The sequence below is a fragment of the Loxodonta africana genome, chromosome 3 (genome assembly GCF_030014295.1).
Source record: "Loxodonta africana isolate mLoxAfr1 chromosome 3, mLoxAfr1.hap2, whole genome shotgun sequence".
In the NCBI taxonomy this organism is placed as follows: domain Eukaryota; kingdom Metazoa; phylum Chordata; class Mammalia; order Proboscidea; family Elephantidae; genus Loxodonta; species Loxodonta africana.
This window is the reverse complement of record NC_087344.1, coordinates 1,743,703-1,765,221: the sequence shown is the minus strand read 5'-3', so window position 1 is coordinate 1,765,221 and position 21,519 is coordinate 1,743,703. Positions and strand designations below refer to the sequence as shown.

General features: G+C 45.8%; 1 protein-coding gene across 1 annotated transcript in view; it reads left to right on the top strand.

The window, feature by feature from the left end:
- BTBD2 (BTB domain containing 2) overlaps positions 1–21,519 on the top strand; it is a 52,767-nt gene that overhangs the window by 17,150 nt on the left and 14,098 nt on the right. The gene's annotated exons all lie outside the window — the stretch shown is intronic.

Genomic DNA, 21,519 nt, shown 5'->3' with positions numbered 1-21,519 from the left:
AGCGTCTCTGAGGAAAACGCATCTCTGTTCCCTAGAGCGTGCAGGTGGGTGGGTTCTGCAGAGGGGCCATGGGCACCCAAAGTTTTTGTTGTAAGGACTGGGAGGTACCAGTTATCTTTGGACCCCTGTCGTGGGTGGCTGGGTGACCCGAGTGGAGCTACCAGTCCTTAGGTCCCTGTTGTGGGTAGGTGAGGGCCTTCTTTAATAAGCAAAGCAGTGTCAAACGTCAGACACCCACCTCTCCACTGCACAGCTGAAATGGTTGGAGTTTGCCAACAAGGGCCTATTCTCCCGAAATAGGCCCACACAGGTCCATGCAGAAGAGAAAGGTGCTCAAGGTCCACGGATAGTTTATGCCTGGACAGAAGCCGCTTCTGTCCTGAGCTCCCCCAGTTAATGGAGCTAGCAAATTATCTTTTCCCCCCAGTTGCAAATTTTTTCCTTCCTCAAGGCCAGGAGGATGGCTCTAGGTGCTCACCAGGGTCTATCTCAGGCCCAGGGATTCAGCCGCTGAAGCTGGCTTGGTGGGAGGGGGGGCGTGGTAAAATATCCGCAAGTCTTTAGCTTTTGCCGGGAGCGACCTTCTCCTCAGGCTCCGGAGGTGTGAGTGGGCTGTGGGGCTGCTGCTTCTCCCGAGGAAACTGCTTCGTTCTCCTCAGGTCCCGGAGGTGTGAGTGGGCTGTGTGGCTGCTGCTTCTCCCCGAGGAAACTGCTGCGTTCTCCTCAGGTCCCGGAGGTGTGAGCGGGCTGTGTGGCTGCTGCTTCTCCCGAGGAAACTGCTGCGTTCTCCTCAGGTCCCGGAGGTGTGAGCGGGCTGTGTGGCTGCTGCTTCTCCCCGAGGAAACTGCTTCGTTCTCCTCAGGTCCCGGAGGTGTGAGCAGGCTGTGTGGCTGCTGCTTCTCCCGAGGAAACTGCTGCGTTCTCCTCAGGTCCCGGAGGTGTGAGTGGGCTGTGTGGCTGCTGCTTCTCCCGAGGAAACTGCTTCGTTCTCCTCAGGTCCCGGAGGTGTGAGTGGGCTGTGTGGCTGCTGCTTCTCCCGAGGAAACTGCTGCGTTCTCCTCAGGTCCCGGAGGTGTGAGTGGGCTGTGTGGCTGCTGCTTCTCCCCGAGGAAACTGCTTCGTTCTCCTCAGGTCCCGGAGGTGTGAGCAGGCTGTGTGGCTGCTGCTTCTCCCGAGGAAACTGCTTCGTTCTCCTCAGGTCCCGGGGGTGTGAGTGGGCTGTGTGGCTGCTGCTTCTCCCCGAGGAAACTGCTGCGTTCTCCTCAGGTCCCGGAGGTGTGAGTGGGCTGTGTGGCTGCTGCTTCTCCCCGAGGAAACTGCTGCGTTCTCCTCAGGTCCCGGAGGTGTGAGTGGGCTGTGTGGCTGCTGCTTCTCCCCCAGGAAACAGTGGCCGAACGCTAGGACCAGCCCGCCGCTGCCCCCACTGCTCTGGGAATGGTGCCTGAAGGTTCCCCGCGATTCAGGTCCGGCAACTCCTCTCCGCTTCTGAACGGTCTCTTCCTTCGCCTGCCCCTCAGTTCGTTGTCTAAGCTTGCCTTTGATGCTCAGGGCTCCCAGCTTGTCACAAATGTACTCGTTTCACTTGTTTTTTCGCGTCTTTGTTGTAAGGAGGACTGGCCGGAAGCGGCTGTCTATTCCGCCACCTTGGCTCCGCCCCGCCCACCCCAGCAAGTATTGAAAAGGGCGCTGGGTTAACGCTTGGATATACCATCCTTATTGCCTGTGTGGTTTCTACTTTTTTTTTATTGAGCTTTAAGAGAAAGTTTACAATTCAAGTCAGTTTCTCATGCAAGAACTTATACAGACATTGTTAAGTGGTTTCTATCTTTTGAAATTTATTGAGACTTTCTTTGCAGTTTAGTTGATGGATGTTTTTGTTGTTAGGTGCCATGGGGTCAGTTATGACTCACGGTGACCCGTATGTACAACAGAGCGAAGTTGGTGGATAGTTCTCATAAATGTTCCATAACCGAGTGCCGTCAAGTCGATTCTGACTCATACCGACCCTATAGGACAGAGTAGGACTGCCCGTAGGGTTTCCAAGGAGCACCTGGCGGATTCGAACTGCCGACCTTATGGTTAGCAGCCGTAGCACTTAACCACTGTGCCACCAGTGTTTCCAAAAGTTCCATATGCGTCTGAAAAGAATGTGTGTGCTTGGTGTTAGGGAATTAAAGCATTCTCTGTGTTTTCAGTAAATTTGTTAACTCTTGTCTAAATCGTCAAAATCTCTACTGGATTTTATTCTGATAGGATTATCTCCAGAGAAAATTTGTACAGTTGTGTAGCAAGCACCACGGTCCAGTTTTAGAATATTTCTGTTGTTGTTGTTAGGTGCCATCAAGTCTATTTCGACTCATAGTGCCGCCACGTGACTGCGTAGAACCCGTAGGGTTTCCCAGGCTGCAGTCTTTACAGGAGCAGATCGCCAGGTCTTTCTCCTGTGGAGCCGCTAGATGGAGTCAGATGACTGACCTTTCAGTTAAAGGCCGAGCACTTAACTATTGCGCCACAAAGGCTGCTTACGTATTTCTATCACCCCCAGAAGTTCCCTTTTGCCCATTTGCAGTCAAACCCTGCTCCTTCCCCCAGCCTCAGTCAATTTGCTGATCTGCTTTCTGTCTCTGTAGTTTTGCCATTTTTAGGAATTTCGTATACTCGGAATCATATGCTGTATGGTCGTGTACCTGGCTTCTCTCATTTAGGGTGATGTTTTTGAAGTTCACCCACTTGGCATGTGTCAGTGCTTCATTCCTTTTTTCTAGATTTGTGTGTGTGTGTGGTAAATATATATAAAACAGATCGTTTGCGTTTTCCTCACTCTTCACACGCACAATTCAATGACATTAGTTACGTTTATCATGTTGTTCAGCAGTCACCGTTGTCTGTCCCCACATTGTGCCATCACCTTAACAGAAGTTTATCATGTTCAGCAGTCACCGTTGTCTCCACATTGTGCCGTCACCTTAACAGAAGCTCAGTGTCACCTAAGTAACGGCTCCCCCCCCAGCCCCAGGTACCACATTGTGCCGTCACCTTAACAGAAGCTCAGTGTCACCTAAGTAACAGCTCCTCCCCTCAGCCCCAGGTAACCATGGATAAACTTTGGTCTCCATACACCTGCCTGTCCTAGAAGTGCCCCCTAGAAGCGAGGATGACGAGACTTCATCTCACGTACTTTGGATATGTTGTCAGGAGGGGTCAGGCCCTGGAGAAGGGCAATTTATGCTTGGTAAAGTAGAGGGTCAGCAAAAAAAGATGAAGACCCTCCACGAGACGGACTGACACAGTGGCTGCAACAGTGGGCTCAAACAGCAATGATTGTGCGGATGGCGCAGGACCGGGCAGTGTTTCAATCTGTTGTATATAGGGCCACTGTGTGTCAGAACTGACTTGCTGGCCCCTGACAATAACAGTAACAATATCCCATCGTGTGTATGTACCAGATTTTGTTTATCCATTCGTCTGTCGTTGGACACTTAGGCTATTTCCACCTTTAGGTTGTAGTGAAAGGTGTTGCAGTGAGCAGTAGTGTACAAGTATCTGTTTGCATTCCTCTTTCGGTTCTTTTGGGTATGTGCTTAGAAGTGGGGTTGCTGAGTTGATTAGTAATCCTGTGTTTGATTTTTTGAGGAACAGCCAAACTGTTTTCCATAGTGGTTGTACCATTTTACAGTCCCGCCAGCAATGGATGAGGGTTCCGGTTTCTTTGCATCCTTGCCAATACCTGTTGTTTTCTGGGTTGTTTGTTTAATCATAGCCTTCCTAGTGGGTGCGAAGTGGTATCTTATTGTGGTTTTGATTTGCGTTTCCCTAATGGCTAATGAGGAGTCCTGATGGCACAGTGGTTAAGAGCTCGGCTACTAACCAAAGGGTCAGCAGTTCAAATCCACCAGCCACTCCTTGGAACCGCTGTGGGGCAGTTCTCCTGTGTCCTATAGGGTTTTTATGTGTCAAAATGTATTCAACGGCAACGGGTTTTTTTGGTTGTAATGGCTAATGAGGAGCCCTAGTGGTTCAACAGTTAAGTGCTCGCTGCTAACCGAAAGGTTGCTGGTTTGAACCCACCCAGTGGCTCTGCAGGAGAAAAGACTCTGCATTCTGCTCCCATAAAGATTACAGCCTAGACAACCCTATGGGACAGTTCTACTCGGTCACATGGGGTCACCATGAATCAGAATTGACTCCACGGCACCTAACAACAACAACAACAACAGTGGCTAATGACATTGAATATTTTTCATATGTTTATTGGCCATTTGTATTCTTTTTTTTAGAAGAATGTTGTGTTTTAGGTGAAAGCTTACATAGCAAATTAGGTTCCATTTAACAATTGGTATACAAATTGTTCTGTGACATTGGTTACAATTTTCATAGTGTGTCAGCGTTTTCATTGTTTCCATTCTGCTTGTTTTGTTTCCATTGATCTAGCTTCTATTAACCACACTTTCAAATATTTGCTTTTGGTAAATGTTGTCTGTTTGATCTGATATAGTTGATTGTTTAAGGGAGCACATTACTCACGAGTGTTGTAAGTCAGTTTATTATTTGGCTGAAAGGTGACCTCCAGAAATAGCTTCAGTTCCAATTTCAAAGGGTATCTTAGAATGATAGTCTCAGGGGTTCCTCTAGTCTGTATGGGTCCACTAGGTCTGGCCTATTTTAGTAATTTGATTTCGTTCTACATTTTTCTCCCATTCTATCCGGGACCTTCCGTCGTGTCCCTGGTCGGAACTATCGGTAGTGGTAGCGAGGCACCATTTAATTCTGGTCAGAGGTTAGAAGAGGTGGTGGTTCGTGTGGGGTGTTAGTCCTGTGAACTAGTCTCTTTTTTCAGTCTTCAGTTTCCTTCACTCTCCTGGCTCCAGACGAGTAGAGACCAATAGTTGTATTTTATGTATTTCTTCTTTGATAAAATGTCTGTTCCAGTCCTTTGCCTATTTTTTAATTGGGTTCTTTGTCTTTTTGTTAAGAAGTGTTTTATTCCATCCTATTGCTAAATCATTTTACATTGTATGGGTGAACCACGGTTTGTTTATTCAGTCACCAGCTGGTGGATATTTGGGTTGTTTCTTGTTTTTTATTAACTATTTTGACTCATGCTCCTGTGAACTGTGAACATTCGTGGACACAGATTTGCATTTCTCTTGGGTAAATATCTAGGAGCGGAATTGCTGGGTCACACAGCAACTCTCTTTAACTTCTCCAGAAGCTGCCAGGCTGTTTTCCATAGCGGCTGTACCATTTTACAGTCCCAGCAGCGGTGGATGAGGGTTCCAGTAATGCCTTTGACTGGCTTTGATATCACAGGAACAGTGGGCTTATAAAATAAGTTGGGAAGTATTCACCCCTCCTGCGTTGTTTGAAAGACTTTGTATAGGATTGGTGGTGTTTCTTCTTAATGTTTGGTGAAATTCCCCGGGAAGACCGTTGGGATTTTTCTTTTTTTGTGTGAGAAGATTTTAAATTCCATATTCACTTTCTTTCCCTGTTTTATGTTTACTTAGATTTCCATGCTGGAAACCCTGCTGGTATAGTGGTTAAGAGCCATGGCTGCTAACCAGAAGGTTGGCAGTTCGAATCCACCCCATGCTCCTTGGAAACTATGGGGGCAGTCCTGCTGTGTCCTGTAGGGTCGCTATGAGTTGGAATTGACTCGATGGCAGCAGGTTTGGTTTGGGTTTTTTCTTTCTTCATGAGTCAATTTTTTGATGACTGTTGTCTTTTCTAGGAATTTGTTTCATCTTAGTTGTCTAATTTGTTTGCATAAAGTTGTTCAAATATTTCCTTAAAATACTTTTTATTTCTGAAGCACCTATAGTGAAGTGGCCTCTTTCACTCCTGATTGGGGTAATTTGCATCTTTTTTTTCCCTTGGTCAGCCTAGCTAAAGCTTTAGCAATTTTGTTGAATTTTCTCAAAGATAACTGTTTAGTTTCATTGACTTTTCTCTATTTTTCTGTCATCCATTTTATTAATTTCTCTTTTGATCGTTATTTCCTTCCTTCTTACTTCGGGTTTGAGCTACTCTTCATTTTCTAAGTTTTTTAAAGTTGAGGTGAATTCATGTAACATAAAATCCACAGTACTGAGCCCATTCACAGTGCTGTGCAGCCAGCGCCTCCTCCTAGTTCCACAGCATCTTCATCGTCCCAGAATAAAATCCCGTGTCCACGGAGCGGTTACTCCGTATTTCTCTCCCCGCAGCCCCTGGCAACCACTAATCTAATTTCCGTCTCTATGGATTTGCCTGCTGTGAACATTTCATATAAATGGATTTATACAATATTTGTCTTCTTGCGACTGGTTTTTTTCAATAAGCACGATGTTTTCAGGGTTCATCCGAATTGTGCCACACATCAGTATTTTGTTCTTTTTGCTTATTTGTTTTAGTATATGTACTTTTACTCACCCCCTCCTCATCCCTAGTAGCCACTAATCTACTTTCTTCTTGATAGATTTATTTAGCTGTTCTTGTTATTTCAGGCCCCCACGTGTCTGTCAGTTGGTCATAGTGTGGGGGCTTGTGTGTTGCTGTGATGCTGGAAGCTATGCCACCGGTATTCAGATACCAGCAGGGTCACCCGTGGAGGACAGGTTTCAGCTGAGCTTCCAGACTAAGACAGACTAGGAAGAAGGACCTGGCAGTCTACTTCTGAAAAGCATTAGCCAGTGAAAACCTTATGAATAGCAGCGGAACATTGTCTGATACAGTGCTGGAAGATGAGCCCCCCAAATGCATAAACATCAATACCCTAGGCATTAGTGAGCTGAAATGGACTGGTATTGGCCGTTTTGAATCAGACAATCATATAGTCTACTATGGTGGGAATGACGACTCAAAGAGGAATGGTGTTGCAGTCATCGTCAAAAAGAACATTTCAAGATCTATCTTGAACTACATTGCTGTCAGTGATAGGATAATATCCATACGCCTACAAGGAAGACCAGTTAATACGACTATTCCAATTTACGCACCAACCACCAGGGCCAAAGATGAAGAAATAGAAGGTTTTTATCAGCTGCTGCAGTCTGAAATTGATCGAACATGCAATCAAGATGCGTTGATAATTACTGGCGATTGGAATGCAGAAGTTGGAAACAAAGAAGAAGGATCAGTAGTTGGAAAATATGCCCTTGGTGATAGAAACAATGCCGGAGATCGAATGATAGAATTTTGCAAGACCAATGACTTCTTCATAGCAAATACTTTCTTTCACCAACATAAACGGCAACTATATACATGGACCTCGCCAGATGGAACACACAGAAATCAAATTGACTACATCTGTGGAAAAAGATGATAGAAAAGCTCAATATCATCAGTCAGAACAAGGCCAGGGGCCGACTGTGGAACAGACCATCAACTGCTCATATGCAAGGTCAAGCTGAAACTGAAGAAATTCAGAGCAAGTCCACGAGAGTCAAAGTATGACCTTGAGTATATGCCACCTGAATTTAGAGACCATCTGAAGAATAGATTTGATGCATTGAACACTAGTGACCGCAGACCAGATGAGTTGTGGAATGATATCAAGAATATCATCCGTGAAGAAAGCAAGAGATCACTGAAAAGACAGGAAAGAAAGAAAAGACCAGGGTGGATGTCAGAGGAGACTCTGAAACTTGCTCTTGAGCGTCGAGCAGTGAAAGCAAAAGGAAGAATTGATGAAGTAAAAGAACTGAACAGAAGATTTCAAAGGGCCTCTCGAGAAGACAAAATAAAGTATTATAATGACATGTGCAAAGAACTGTAGATGGAAAACCAAAAGGGAAGAACACGCTCGATGTTTCTCAAGCTGAAGGAACTGAAGAAAAAATTCAAGCCTCGAGTTGCAATAGTGAAGGATTCCATGGGGAAAATATTAAATGATGCAGGAAGCATCAAAAGAAGATGGAAGGAATACACTGAGTCATTATACTAAAAAGAATTAGTTGATATTCAACCATTTCAAGAGGTGGCATATGATCAGGAACCGATGGTACCGAAGGAAGAAGTCCAAGCTGCTCTGAAGGCATTGGCGAAAAAACAAGGGTCCAGGAATTGATGGAATATCAATTGAGATGTTTCAACACACAGATGCAGCGCTGGAGGTGCTCACTCGTCTATGCCAAGAAATATGGAAGACAGCTTCCTGGCCAACTGATTGGAAGAGATCCATATTTATTCCTACTCCCAAGAAAGGTTATCCAACCGAATGTGGAAATTACAGGACAATATCATTAATATCACTCGCAGGCAAAATTCTGCTGAAGATCATTCAAAAACGGCTGCAGCAGTATATTGACAGGGAACTGCCAGAAATTCAGGGCGGTTTCAGAAGAGGACGTGGAACCAGGGATATCGTTGCTGATGTCAGATGGATCCTGGCTGAAAGCAGAGAATACCAGAAGGATGTTTACCTGTGTTTTATTGTTTATGCAAAGGCATTTGACTTTGTGGATCATGACAAACTATGGATAACACTGTGAAGAATGGGAATTCCAGAACATTTCATTGTGCTCATGAGGAACCTTTACATGGATCAAGAGGCAGTTGTTCGAACAGAACAAGGGGATACTGATTGGTTTAAAGTCAGGAAAGGTGTGCATCAGGGTTGTATTCTTTCGCCATACCTATTTAATCTGTATGCTGAACAAATAATCCGAGAAGCTGGACTATATGAAGAAGAACGGGGCATCAGGGTTGGAGGAAGACTCATTAACAACCTGTGTTATGCAGATGACACAACCTTGCTTGCTGAAAGTGAAGAGGACTTGAAGCACTTACTAATGAAGATCAAAGACCACAGCCTTCAGTATGGATTACACCTCAACATAAAGAAAACAAAAATCCTCACAAATGGACCAATGAGCAACATCATGATAAATGAAGAAAAGATTGAAATTGTCAAAGATTTCATTTTACTTGGATCCACAATCAACAGCCATGGAAGCAGCAGTCAAGGAAATCAAAAGACGCGTTGCAGTGAGCAAATCTGCTGCAAAGGACCTCTTCAAAGTGCTGAAGAGCAAAGATGTCACCCTGAAGACTAAGGTGCGCCTGACCCAAGCCATGGTATTTTCAATCGCATCATACGCATGTGAAAGCTGGACAATGAATAAGGAAGACCGAAGAAGAGTTGATGCCTTCAAATTGCGGTGTTGGCGGAGAATATTGAATATACCATGGACTGCCAAAAGAACGAACAAATCTGTCTTCGAAGAAGTGCAGCCAGAATGCTCCTTAGAGGCAAGGATGGCGAGACTGTGTCCTACATACTTTGGACATGTTGTCAGGAGGGATCAGTCCTTGGAGAAGGACATCATGCTTGGCAGAGTACAGGGTCGGCGGAAAAGAGGAAGACCCCCAACGAGGTGGATCAACACAGTGGTGCAACAGTGGGCTCAAGCATAACAACGATTGTAAGGATGGTGCAGGACCGGGCAGCGTCTCTTTCTGTTGTGCATAGGGTCGCTATGAGTCGGAACCAACTCAATGGCGCCTAACAACAACAAGAAGTTATTTCAGGAAACCCTGGTGGCATAGTAGTTAAGAGCTACCTCTGCTAACCAAAAGATTGGCAGTCTGAATCCACCAGGTGAACTGCCAATCTTTTAGCTAACAGAGTTATTTCATTTAAGTTGGTGTCTTAGTTACCTACCCATCAACCCACTGCCGTCGAGTACTGCTATAACAGAAATACCACAAGTAGATGGCTTTAACAAAGAAAAATTCATTCTCTCACAGTCTACAAGTCCAAATTCAGGGCGTTAGCTCCAGGGGAAGGCTTTCTCTCTGTGTCGGCTGTGGATGAAGGTCCTTATCAATTTTCCCCTCGACCAGGAGCTTCTCCGTGCAGGAACCCCGGGTCCAAAGGATGTGCTCTGTTCCTAGAGCTGCTTTCTTGATGGTATGACCCTCTGTCTCTCTGCTCATTTCTCTCTTTTATATCTCAAGAAATTGCCTTAAATGGTGGATTAATTTTGTAGATTGAGTCTACATAACTGCCCTTAACCTCATTAACATCACAGAGGTAGGCTTTACAACACACAGGAAGATCACATCCGATGACAAGATGGTGAGCAATCACACTGTCTTAGTCATCTAGTGCTGCCATAACAGACGTACCACAAGTCTCTGGCTTTAACAAAGAGAAATTTACTTCCTCACAGTAAAGTAGGCTAAAAGTCCAAATTCAAGGTGTCAGCCCCAGGGGAAGGCTTTCTCTCTCCTGTCAGCTCTGGAAGAAGGTCCTTGTCCTCAAGCACAGGCATCGTGGGTTCAAGGGATGTGCTCTGGTCCTGGTGCTGCTTTCTTGGTGGTATGAGGTCCCCAACTCTCTGCTTGCCTCCACACCCCAGAGAAACTCCCTTTACCTTGGATCAGGGAAGTGACCTGAGTAAGGGTGGTGTTACAGTCCCACCCTGATCCTCTCAACATAAAATTACAATCACAAAATGGAGGACAGCCACACAATATTGGGAATCGTGGCCTAGCCAAGTTGACAGACATTTTGGGGGGACACAATTCATTCCGTGACAGTGGAGTTAATATTTGTCCTTTCGTGTCTGGCTTATTTCACTCAGTGTAATGTTTTCAGGCTTCGCCCATGTTGTGGTGTGTATCAGTGCTCTATTTCTCTTTATGGCTGAGTAATGTTCCGTTGTGTGAGTGGACCGTGTCTGGTTTATCCATTCATCTGTCGATGAACGTGTGGGGTGTTTCCACCTTTTGGCTGTTGTGAATAGTGCTGCAGTGAACATTTGTGTACATGTATCTGTTTGAGTCCCTGCTTTCAAGTCTCTTGGGTATGTATCCAGGAGCAGAGTTGCTGGGTCATATGGTAGTTCTGTGTTTTACTTTTTTATTAAACTTGTGGTGAAAATATACACAGAATATGCGCCCGTTCAACAGCTTGCACATGGACAATTCACTGACATTGGTTACGTTCTTCAGATTGTACAGCCACCCCCACCCTTCTTTTCCAAGTCATTCCACCACCATGAACATGAACTCAGTGCCCCCTAAGCAGAAGTCCCCCTTTCCTCTCCCTTCCACCCCTGGTAACCACTGATAATCTCTGGTTTCTGTATATATATTTTTTATTTCTTGTAGGTGGGATCATACAGTATTTGTGCTTTTGCACCTGACTTATTTCACTCCTTTTTAGAGGTTCACTTGTGTTGCGGGATGTATCAGGACCTCCTCTGTCTTTTCGGCTGAATGATATTCCGTTGTGTGTATGTACTGCATCGTGTTTACCCACTCATGTGTTGTGGGATGTATCAGGACCTCCTCTGTCTTTTCGGCTGAATGATATTCCGTTGTGTGTATGTACTGCATCGTGTTTACCCACTCATGTGTTGTGGGATGTATCAGGACCTCCTCTGTCTTTTCGGCTGAATGATATTCCGTTGTGTGTATGTACTGCATCGTGTTTACCCACTCATGTGTTGTGGGATGTATCAGGACCTCCTCTGCCTTTTCGGCTGAATGATATTCCGTTGTGTGTATGTACTGCATCGTGTTTACCCACTCATGTGTTGTGGGATGTATCAGGACCTCCTCTGCCTTTTCGGCTGAATGATATTCCGTTGTGTGTATGTACTGCATCGTGTTTACCCACTCATGTGTTGCGGGATGTATCAGGACCTCCTCTGTCTTTTCGGCTGAATGATATTCCGTTGTGTGTATGTACTGCATCGTGTTTACCCACTCATGTGTTGCGGGATGTATCAGGACCTCCTCTGCCTTTTCGGCTGAATGATATTCCGTTGTGTGTATGTACTGCATCGTGTTTACCCACTCATGTGTTGCGGGATGTATCAGGACCTCCTCTGTCTTTTCGGCTGAATGATATTCCGTTGTGTGTATGTACTGCATCGTGTTTACCCACTCATGTGTTGCGGGATGTATCAGGACCTCCTCTGCCTTTTCGGCTGAATGATATTCCGTTGTGTGTATGTACTGCATCGTGTTTACCCACTCATGTGTTGCGGGATGTATCAGGACCTCCTCTGTCTTTTCGGCTGAATGATATTCCGTTGTGTGTATGTACTGCATCGGGTTTACCCACTCATGTGTTGCGGGATGTATCAGGACCTCCTCTGTCTTTTCGGCTGAATGATATTCCGTTGTGTGTATGTACTGCATCGTGTTTACCCACTCATGTGTTGTGGGATGTATCAGGACCTCCTCTGCCTTTTCGGCTGAATGATATTCCGTTGTGTGTATGTACTGCATCGTGTTTACCCACTCATGTGTTGCGGGATGTATCAGGACCTCCTCTGCCTTTTCGGCTGAATGATATTCCGTTGTGTGTATGTACTGCATCGTGTTTACCCACTCATGTGTTGCGGGATGTATCAGGACCTCCTCTGTCTTTTCGGCTGAATGATATTCCGTTGTGTGTATGTACTGCATCGTGTTTACCCACTCATGTGTTGTGGGATGTATCAGGACCTCCTCTGTCTTTTCGGCTGAATGATATTCCGTTGTGTGTATGTACTGCATCGTGTTTACCCACTCATGTGTTGTGGGATGTATCAGGACCTCCTCTGTCTTTTCGGCTGAATGATATTCCGTTGTGTGTATGTACTGCATCGTGTTTACCCACTCATGTGTTGTGGGATGTGTCAGGACCTCCTCTGTCTTTTCGGCTGAATGATATTCCGTTGTGTGTATGTACTGCATCGTGTTTACCCACTCATGTGTTGTGGGATGTATCAGGACCTCCTCTGCCTTTTCGGCTGAATGATATTCCGTTGTGTGTATGTACTGCATCGTGTTCACCCACTCATGTGTTGTGGGATGTATCAGGACCTCCTCTGTCTTTTCGGCTGAATGATATTCCGTTGTGTGTATGTACTGCATCGTGTTTACCCACTCATGTGTTGTGGGATGTATCAGGACCTCCTCTGTCTTTTCGGCTGAATGATATTCCGTTGTGTGTATGTACTGCATCGTGTTTACCCACTCATGTGTTGTGGGATGTATCAGGACCTCCTCTGTCTTTTCGGCTGAATGATATTCCGTTGTGTGTATGTACTGCATCGTGTTTACCCACTCATGTGTTGTGGGATGTATCAGGACCTCCTCTGTCTTTTCGGCTGAATGATATTCCGTTGTGTGTATGTACTGCATCGTGTTTACCCACTCATGTGTTGTGGGATGTATCAGGACCTCCTCTGTCTTTTCGGCTGAATGATATTCCGTTGTGTGTATGTACTGCATCGTGTTTACCCACTCATGTGTTGTGGGATGTATCAGGACCTCCTCTGCCTTTTCGGCTGAATGATATTCCGTTGTGTGTATGTACTGCATCGTGTTTACCCACTCATGTGTTGTGGGATGTATCAGGACCTCCTCTGTCTTTTCGGCTGAATGATATTCCGTTGTGTGTATGTACTGCATCGTGTTTACCCACTCATCTGTTGCGGGATGTATCAGGACCTCCTCTGTCTTTTCGGCTGAATGATATTCCGTTGTGTGTATGTACTGCATCGTGTTTACCCACTCATGTGTTGCGGGATGTATCAGGACCTCCTCTGTCTTTTCGGCTGAATGATATTCCGTTGTGTGTATGTACTGCATCGTGTTTACCCACTCATGTGTTGTGGGATGTATCAGGACCTCCTCTGTCTTTTCGGCTGAATGATATTCCGTTGTGTGTATGTACTGCATCGTGTTTACCCACTCATGTGTTGTGGGATGTATCAGGACCTCCTCTGCCTTTTCGGCTGAATGATATTCCGTTGTGTGTATGTACTGCATCGTGTTTACCCACTCATGTGTTGTGGGATGTATCAGGACCTCCTCTGTCTTTTCGGCTGAATGATATTCCGTTGTGTGTATGTACTGCATCGTGTTTACCCACTCATCTGTTGCGGGATGTATCAGGACCTCCTCTGTCTTTTCGGCTGAATGATATTCCGTTGTGTGTATGTACTGCATCGTGTTTACCCACTCATCTGTTGCGGGATGTATCAGGACCTCCTCTGTCTTTTCGGCTGAATGATATTCCGTTGTGTGTATGTACTGCATCGTGTTTACCCACTCATGTGTTGTGGGATGTATCAGGACCTCCTCTGTCTTTTCGGCTGAATGATATTCCGTTGTGTGTATGTACTGCATCGTGTTTACCCACTCATCTGTTGCGGGATGTATCAGGACCTCCTCTGTCTTTTCGGCTGAATGATATTCCGTTGTGTGTATGTACTGCATCGTGTTTACCCACTCATCTGTTGCGGGATGTATCAGGACCTCCTCTGTCTTTTCGGCTGAATGATATTCCGTTGTGTGTATGTACTGCATCGTGTTTACCCACTCATGTGTTGTGGGATGTATCAGGACCTCCTCTGTCTTTTCGGCTGAATGATATTCCGTTGTGTGTATGTACTGCATCGTGTTTACCCACTCATGTGTTGTGGGATGTATCAGGACCTCCTCTGCCTTTTCGGCTGAATGATATTCCGTTGTGTGTATGTACTGCATCGTGTTTACCCACTCATGTGTTGTGGGATGTATCAGGACCTCCTCTGTCTTTTCGGCTGAATGATATTCCGTTGTGTGTATGTACTGCATCGTGTTTACCCACTCATCTGTTGCGGGATGTATCAGGACCTCCTCTGTCTTTTCGGCTGAATGATATTCCGTTGTGTGTATGTACTGCATCGTGTTTACCCACTCATCTGTTGCGGGATGTATCAGGACCTCCTCTGTCTTTTCGGCTGAATGATATTCCGTTGTGTGTATGTACTGCATCGTGTTTACCCACTCATGTGTTGTGGGATGTATCAGGACCTCCTCTGTCTTTTCGGCTGAATGATATTCCGTTGTGTGTATGTACTGCATCGTGTTTACCCACTCATGTGTTGCGGGATGTATCAGGACCTCCTCTGTCTTTTCGGCTGAATGATATTCCGTTGTGTGTATGTACTGCATCGTGTTTACCCACTCATGTGTTGCGGGATGTATCAGGACCTCCTCTGTCTTTTCGGCTGAATGATATTCCGTTGTGTGTATGTACTGCATCGTGTTTACCCACTCATGTGTTGTGGGATGTATCAGGACCTCCTCTGTCTTTTCGGCTGAATGATATTCCGTTGTGTGTATGTACTGCATCGTGTTTACCCACTCATGTGTTGTGGGATGTATCAGGACCTCCTCTGTCTTTTCGGCTGAATGATATTCCGTTGTGTGTATGTACTGCATCGTGTTTACCCACTCGTGTTGCGGGATGTATCAGGACCTCCTCTGTCTTTTCGGCTGAATGATATTCCGTTGTGTGTATGTACTGCATCGTGTTTACCCACTCATGTGTTGCGGGATGTATCAGGACCTCCTCTGTCTTTTCGGCTGAATGATATTCCGTTGTGTGTATGTACTGCATCGTGTTTACCCACTCATGTGTTGCGGGATGTATCAGGACCTCCTCTGTCTTTTCGGCTGAATGATATTCCGTTGTGTGTATGTACTGCATCGTGTTTACCCACTCATGTGTTGCGGGATGTATCAGGACCTCCTCTGTCTTTTCGGCTGAATGATATTCCGTTGTGTGTATGTACTGCATCGTGTTTACCCACTCATGTGTTGCGGGATGTATCAGGACCTCCTCTGTCTTTTCGGCTGAATGATATTCCGTTGTGTGTGTACTGCATCGTGTTTACCCACTCATGTGTTGTGGGATGTATCAGGACCTCCTCTGTCTTTTCGGCTGAATGATATTCCGTTGTGTGTATGTACTGCATCGTGTTTACCCACTCATGTGTTGTGGGATGTATCAGGACCTCCTCTGTCTTTTCGGCTGAATGATATTCCGTTGTGTGTATGTACTGCATCGTGTTTACCCACTCATGTGTTGCGGGATGTATCAGGACCTCCTCTGTCTTTTCGGCTGAATGATATTCCGTTGTGTGTATGTACTGCATCGTGTTTACCCACTCATGTGTTGCGGGATGTATCAGGACCTCCTCTGTCTTTTCGGCTGAATGATATTCCGTTGTGTGTATGTACTGCATCGTGTTTACCCACTCATGTGTTGCGGGATGTATCAGGACCTCCTCTGTCTTTTCGGCTGAATGATATTCCGTTGTGTGTATGTACTGCATCGTGTTTACCCACTCATGTGTTGCGGGATGTATCAGGACCTCCTCTGTCTTTTCGGCTGAATGATATTCCGTTGTGTGTATGTACTGCATCGTGTTTACCCACTCATGTGTTGCGGGATGTATCAGGACCTCCTCTGTCTTTTCGGCTGAATGATATTCCGTTGTGTGTATGTACTGCATCGTGTTTACCCACTCATGTGTTGTGGGATGTATCAGGACCTCCTCTGTCTTTTCGGCTGAATGATATTCCGTTGTGTGTATGTACTGCATCGTGTTTACCCACTCATGTGTTGCGGGATGTATCAGGACCTCCTCTGTCTTTTCGGCTGAATGATATTCCGTTGTGTGTATGTACTGCATCGTGTTTACCCACTCATGTGTTGTGGGATGTATCAGGACCTCCTCTGTCTTTTCGGCTGAATGATATTCCGTTGTGTGTATGTACTGCATCGTGTTTACCCACTCATGTGTTGTGGGATGTATCAGGACCTCCTCTGTCTTTTCGGCTGAATGATATTCCGTTGTGTGTATGTACTGCATCGTGTTTACCCACTCATGTGTTGTGGGATGTATCAGGACCTCCTCTGTCTTTTCGGCTGAATGATATTCCGTTGTGTGTATGTACTGCATCGTGTTTACCCACTCATGTGTTGTGGGATGTATCAGGACCTCCTCTGTCTTTTCGGCTGAATGATATTCCGTTGTGTGTATGTACTGCATCGTGTTTACCCACTCATGTGTTGCGGGATGTATCAGGACCTCCTCTGCCTTTTCGGCTGAATGATATTCCGTTGTGTGTATGTACTGCATCGTGTTTACCCACTCATGTGTTGCGGGATGTATCAGGACCTCCTCTGTCTTTTCGGCTGAATGATATTCCGTTGTGTGTATGTACTGCATCGTGTTTACCCACTCATGTGTTGCGGGATGTATCAGGACCTCCTCTGTCTTTTCGGCTGAATGATATTCCGTTGTGTGTATGTACTGCATCGTGTTTACCCACTCATGTGTTGCGGGATGTATCAGGACCTCCTCTGTCTTTTCGGCTGAATGATATTCCGTTGTGTGTATGTACTGCATCGTGTTTACCCACTCATGTGTTGCGGGATGTATCAGGACCTCCTCTGTCTTTTCGGCTGAATGATATTCCGTTGTGTGTATGTACTGCATCGTGTTTACCCACTCATGTGTTGCGGGATGTATCAGGACCTCCTCTGTCTTTTCGGCTGAATGATATTCCGTTGTGTGTATGTACTGCATCGTGTTTACCCACTCATGTGTTGCGGGATGTATCAGGACCTCCTCTGTCTTTTCGGCTGAATGATATTCCGTTGTGTGTATGTACTGCATCGTGTTTACCCACTCATGTGTTGCGGGATGTATCAGGACCTCCTCTGCCTTTTCGGCTGAATGATATTCCGTTGTGTGTATGTACTGCATCGTGTTTACCCACTCATGTGTTGCGGGATGTATCAGGACCTCCTCTGCCTTTTCGGCTGAATGATATTCCGTTGTGTGTATGTACTGCATCGTGTTTACCCACTCATGTGTTGTGGGATGTATCAGGACCTCCTCTGTCTTTTCGGCTGAATGATATTCCGTTGTGTGTATGTACTGCATCGTGTTTACCCACTCATGTGTTGTGGGATGTATCAGGACCTCCTCTGCCTTTTCGGCTGAATGATATTCCGTTGTGTGTATGTACTGCATCGTGTTTACCCACTCATGTGTTGTGGGATGTATCAGGACCTCCTCTGTCTTTTCGGCTGAATGATATTCCGTTGTGTGTATGTACTGCATCGTGTTTACCCACTCATGTGTTGTGGGATGTATCAGGACCTCCTCTGTCTTTTCGGCTGAATGATATTCCGTTGTGTGTATGTACTGCATCGTGTTTACCCACTCATGTGTTGTGGGATGTATCAGGACCTCCTCTGTCTTTTCGGCTGAATGATATTCCGTTGTGTGTATGTACTGCATCGTGTTTACCCACTCATGTGTTGTGGGATGTATCAGGACCTCCTCTGTCTTTTCGGCTGAATGATATTCCGTTGTGTGTATGTACTGCATCGTGTTTACCCACTCATGTGTTGTGGGATGTATCAGGACCTCCTCTGTCTTTTCGGCTGAATGATATTCCGTTGTGTGTATGTACTGCATCGTGTTTACCCACTCATGTGTTGTGGGATGTATCAGGACCTCCTCTGTCTTTTCGGCTGAATGATATTCCGTTGTGTGTATGTACTGCATCGTGTTTACCCACTCATGTGTTGCGGGATGTATCAGGACCTCCTCTGTCTTTTCGGCTGAATGATATTCCGTTGTGTGTATGTACTGCATCGTGTTTACCCACTCGTGTTGTGGGATGTATCAGGACCTCCTCTGTCTTTTCGGCTGAATGATATTCCGTTGTGTGTATGTACTGCATCGTGTTTACCCACTCATGTGTTGTGGGATGTATCAGGACCTCCTCTGTCTTTTCGGCTGAATGATATTCCGTTGTGTGTATGTACTGCATCGTGTTTACCCACTCATGTGTTGCGGGATGTATCAGGACCTCCTCTGTCTTTTCGGCTGAATGATATTCCGTTGTGTGTATGTACTGCATCGTGTTTACCCACTCGTGTTGCGGGATGTATCAGGACCTCCTCTGTCTTTTCGGCTGAATGATATTCCGTTGTGTGTATGTACTGCATCGTGTTTACCCACTCATGTGTTGTGGGATGTATCAGGACCTCCTCTGTCTTTTCGGCTGAATGATATTCCGTTGTGTGTATGTACTGCATCGTGTTTACCCACTCATGTGTTGTGGGATGTATCAGGACCTCCTCTGTCTTTTCGGCTGAATGATATTCCGTTGTGTGTATGTACTGCATCGTGTTTACCCACTCATGTGTTGCGGGATGTATCAGGACCTCCTCTGTCTTTTCGGCTGAATGATATTCCGTTGTGTGTATGTACTGCATCGTGTTTACCCACTCATGTGTTGCGGGATGTATCAGGACCTCCTCTGTCTTTTCGGCTGAATGATATTCCGTTGTGTGTATGTACTGCATCGTGTTTACCCACTCATGTGTTGTGGGATGTATCAGGACCTCCTCTGTCTTTTCGGCTGAATGATATTCCGTTGTGTGTATGTACTGCATCGTGTTTACCCACTCATGTGTTGTGGGATGTATCAGGACCTCCTCTGTCTTTTCGGCTGAATGATATTCCGTTGTGTGTATGTACTGCATCGTGTTTACCCACTCATGTGTTGCGGGATGTATCAGGACCTCCTCTGCCTTTTCGGCTGAATGATATTCCGTTGTGTGTATGTACTGCATCGTGTTTACCCACTCGTGTTGCGGGATGTATCAGGACCTCCTCTGTCTTTTCGGCTGAATGATATTCCGTTGTGTGTATGTACTGCATCGTGTTTACCCACTCATGTGTTGCGGGATGTATCAGGACCTCCTCTGTCTTTTCGGCTGAATGATATTCCGTTGTGTGTATGTACTGCATCGTGTTTACCCACTCATGTGTTGTGGGATGTATCAGGACCTCCTCTGTCTTTTCGGCTGAATGATATTCCGTTGTGTGTATGTACTGCATCGTGTTTACCCACTCATGTGTTGTGGGATGTATCAGGACCTCCTCTGTCTTTTCGGCTGAATGATATTCCGTTGTGTGTATGTACTGCATCGTGTTTACCCACTCATGTGTTGCGGGATGTATCAGGACCTCCTCTGCCTTTTCGGCTGAATGATATTCCGTTGTGTGTATGTACTGCATCGTGTTTACCCACTCATGTGTTGCGGGATGTATCAGGACCTCCTCTGCCTTTTCGGCTGAATGATATTCCGTTGTGTGTATGTACTGCATCGTGTTTACCCACTCATGTGTTGCGGGATGTATCAGGACCTCCTCTGTCTTTTCGGCTGAATGATATTCCGTTGTGTGTATGTACTGCATCGTGTTTACCCACTCATGTGTTGCGGGATGTATCAGGACCTCCTCTGTCTTTTCGGCTGAATGATATTCCGTTGTGTGTATGTACTGCATCGTGTTTACCCACTCATGTGTTGTGGGATGTATCAGGACCTCCTCTGTCTTTTCGGCTGAATGATATTCCGTTGTGTGTATGTACTGCATCGTGTTTACCCACTCATGTGTTGCGGGATGTATCAGGACCTCCTCTGTCTTTTCGGCTGAATGATATTCCGTTGTGTGTATGTACTGCATCGTGTTTACCCACTCATGTGTTGCGGGATGTATCAGGACCTCCTCTGTCTTTTCGGCTGAATGATATTCCGTTGTGTGTATGTACTGCATCGTGTTTACCCACTCATGTGTTGTGGGATGTATCAGGACCTCCTCTGTCTTTTCGGCTGAATGATATTCCGTTGTGTGTATGTACTGCATCGTGTTTACCCACTCATGTGTTGCGGGATGTATCAGGACCTCCTCTGTCTTTTCGGCTGAATGATATTCCGTTGTGTGTATGTACTGCATCGTGTTTACCCACTCATGTGTTGTGGGATGTATCAGGACCTCCTCTGTCTTTTCGGCTGAATGATATTCCGTTGTGTGTATGTACTGCATCGTGTTTACCCACTCATGTGTTGTGGGATGTATCAGGACCTCCTCTGCCTTTTCGGCTGAATGATATTCCGTTGTGTGTATGTACTGCATCGTGTTTACCCACTCATGTGTTGCGGGATGTATCAGGACCTCCTCTGTCTTTTCGGCTGAATGATATTCCGTTGTGTGTATGTACTGCATCGTGTTTACCCACTCATGTGTTGCGGGATGTATCAGGACCTCCTCTGTCTTTTCGGCTGAATGATATTCCGTTGTGTGTATGTACTGCATCGTGTTTACCCACTCATGTGTTGTGGGATGTATCAGGACCTCCTCTGTCTTTTCGGCTGAATGATATTCCGTTGTGTGTATGTACTGCATCGTGTTTACCCACTCATGTGTTGTGGGATGTATCAGGACCTCCTCTGCCTTTTCGGCTGAATGATATTCCGTTTTGTGTATGTACTGCATCGTGTTTACCCACTCATGTGTTGTGGGATGTATCAGGACCTCCTCTGTCTTTTCGGCTGAATGATATTCCGTTGTGTGTATGTACTGCATCGTGTTTACCCACTCATCTGTTGTGGGATGTATCAGGACCTCCTCTGTCTTTTCGGCTGAATGATATTCCGTTGTGTGTATGTACTGCATCGTGTTTACCCACTCATGTGTTGTGGGATGTATCAGGACCTCCTCTGTCTTTTCGGCTGAATGATATTCCGTTGTGTGTATGTACTGCATCGTGTTTACCCACTCATGTGTTGCGGGATGTATCAGGACCTCCTCTGTCTTTTCGGCTGAATGATATTCCGTTGTGTGTATGTACTGCATCGTGTTTACCCACTCATGTGTTGTGGGATGTATC